Genomic DNA, 3375 nt, shown 5'->3' with positions numbered 1-3375 from the left:
ATAAATGGGGGAGGGGTTATGTGTGTGTATCTTAGTATGTATATATTTGTCATAACAAGAAATGATTATAATACTCTACGGCGGTTAATACCTACAATACGTTGTTTGACCATAAGATTTGAGAAGAGGGGCGGGGAGACATATCAGTTGTTTAGCTTGGTGGTTTATTATAAGTATTTGCACCAACTGATAGCACGATGTCCTATTCATATTCTAAAGATCAAGATATCTTCCTCAAAATGTCTTTAAAACTTATGTATTGCGTCGGGTTTCACTATTTTATTTCTAGGAATTCTCACATCTCATTTAGAAACATCCAGCGCCTCCCTATGAGCTCGCAGCATCTTCAAAGGGACACTACCATTGAGTTTCAATGTGATATCGAAAGTACGGCTGGAGACATAAAGTCAGCTTCACTTGTTCATAGTTGTAAGTTCGAATTTTATTGCCGATCAAATTAGGAGCTATCTGAGTGTTGCTGTAGAATAAAGTTGATAAAAACATTGGTAAATCCCATTCTAACAATCAGATATTTAGTTTGGTAGTTTGGTGGAAACACACACCACATTGATTCACTGATTGCATCTGGAAACGGTAAGTTGATAAACGTTTGTTTTAATGCTGTATTAATGTAAGTAAATAAATAGAATTGGGCGTTCTTTCGATACAATCCTTTTTCTGACATCTCTTTATTTACATCAATTCGGCAGTTTCCGTAAGGGAAAGGACGCGAAAGAGATAGCGCGATTTCTTTTGATGTTGGTATGCTAAGACTTGCTGTGTTAAGCAAGGAAAAACAATAAGGAAAAAGAAAAAAAGCAAGCATAAACACACACTCTGTGTGTGTGTGTATATATATATATATATATATATATATATATATATATATATATATATATATATATATATATATATATATATATATATATATATATATATACACCTCTCTCTCTCTCTTCTATATGTATGTATATATATATAGAGAGAGAGGTAATGATATAGATAAAGCTTGGTGTGTATGTATGTATATAAATGTGTGTGTATGTATATATATATACATCTATATGTATATATATATACATCTGTATGTATATATATATATATATATACATCTATATGTATATATATATATACATATAGATGTAGGCATGTACATATATGTATGGATATATAGAAAGAGAGAGAGAAGGTGAGAGATACCGGACATGTGTTTTTAAGGGAGGGAGAAAGAGAGAGTGTGTTTAAATTTTCTTTTTTTTCTTTTTCCTTGTTGTTTGCTGCTTAACACAGCAAGTTTTAGCAAAGCCCTGAAAATACTAGTCCAGATATAATGTATAATTATTGTTGTTTATTATAATATGTGTAATGTTACACAATCTGAAGGTGTAGATGTAGACTGCAAATGTGGAAATTTCACACAATTTTGTTTTTTATGTAATTTAAATAACAAAATAACCATAAAGAAAAATTTGAACAGTAAATTAGAATGTACATGTTGAAGTAAAAATTTATATAGTTTCTCAATATAGAATTGTTGAAAAATTTGTCTGTTGAATTGCTATTTTTTAAAAGTTCTTACAATATCTTACATTGTTTCTCTATCATTTCAGAATATGAGATGACATTGGCATTAAATATATATTAGTATATTTATCATCATTCACAGACAAAAGGAAGATTTTATACGGAAGTGCTACAACTTTGTTCCTATTAAATTTATCTTTAAGTTACTGAGAGTTAGTTCTTCCAACTGAAACATTCCTCTTCATTGTCGAGAAAGCCAATGGGAGGATTTTGTATTCCAATTAAATTTGGACAGGTTTAGAAAGTAGCTTACTACTGTCTTCTGATACCAACAGAGATAACAGTTGATGTAAACATTGCAATAGAAGGGTTTTCATCGGTGCAGTAATAAATAAATAGAGGGTACAATATCAATATAACTGTTGTATGAAAAACAAAAAATTTAGAGAAAAATGGATTCTCCTGAAGAATTGCCAAAGAAAGTAGGAAAATCGTCATATCATTGTGATATCTGTGAAAAGACTTTCTCTCTAAAAAGCAGCCTTACTAACCATAAACGTATTCACACAGAAGAGAAACCATACAACTGTGATATCTGTGGTAAATCATTCACCATAAAAAGAAACTTCACTGAACATGGGTATATACATACAGGGGAGAAACCACATAACTGCGATGTCTGTGGTAAATCATTCCCTCGATTGAGAACATTAACTACTCACAAACGCATTCATACTGGAGAAACCCCTTATGAATGTGATATCTGTGGTAAATCATTCACTTTGAGACGAAACTTTACTGAACATAGACATATGCATACAGGAGAGAAGCCACACAACTGTGATATCTGTGGTAAATCATTCTTGCGTAAACATACCTTAATTACTCACAAGCACATCCATACTGGAGTAAAACCCTATAAATGTGATACCTGTGGTAAATCATTCTCCCTTAGAGGCCACTTAACTGGTCACAAACGTATTCATACAGGTGAAAAACCATATCACTGTGATATCTGTGGTAAATCATTCTCTCAGACGAATGGCCTCACCAGTCACATTCGTATTCATACAGGTGAGAAACCATATGAGTGTAGTATTTGTGGTGAGTCATTCTCCGAAAGAGGTAATTTGACTAAACACAAAAACATTCACACAGGAGAGAAGTCATATCACTGTGATATCTGTGGAAAATCATTCTTTCAAAAAGTTCATTTGCATTCCCACAAACGCATTCATACTGGAGAAAAACCATATCAGTGCGATATCTGTGGTAAATCTTTCAGTAATGGAAGTGAAGTAACTTCTCACAAAAAACTTATTCATACAGGAGAGAAGCCATATCACTGTAATACTTGTGGTAAATCATTCATTGATGGAAGTACATTAACTAAACACAAACGTATTCATACAGGAGAGAAACCATACTACTGTGATACCTGTGGTAAATCATTCTCTCAGAGGTCTAGCTTAATTAGGCACATATGTTTTCATATAGGTGAAAAGCCATGTCACTGTAACATCTGTGGTAAATCATTTTCTGAAGCTTATCTTTTAACTAAACATATATACATTCATACAGGGGAGAAGGTATGTCCCTGTGATATCTGTGGTAAATCATTCAATGATGGAAGTTCCTTAACTAAACATAAACGTATTCACACAGGGGAAAAACCGTATCGCTGTGATATCTGTGGTAAATCATTTTCTGATGGAAGTACATTAATTTCTCACAAACGTATTCATACAGGGGAAAAACCTTATCACTGCAATATCTGCAGTAAATCTTTCACTGATGGAAGCACATTAACTGTTCACAAACGTATTCATTCAGGAGAAAAACCATATCACT

This window comes from Octopus bimaculoides, chromosome 24 (assembly GCF_001194135.2).
Source record: "Octopus bimaculoides isolate UCB-OBI-ISO-001 chromosome 24, ASM119413v2, whole genome shotgun sequence".
NCBI lineage: Eukaryota > Metazoa > Mollusca > Cephalopoda > Octopoda > Octopodidae > Octopus > Octopus bimaculoides.
This window is presented reverse-complemented; position numbering follows the sequence as displayed.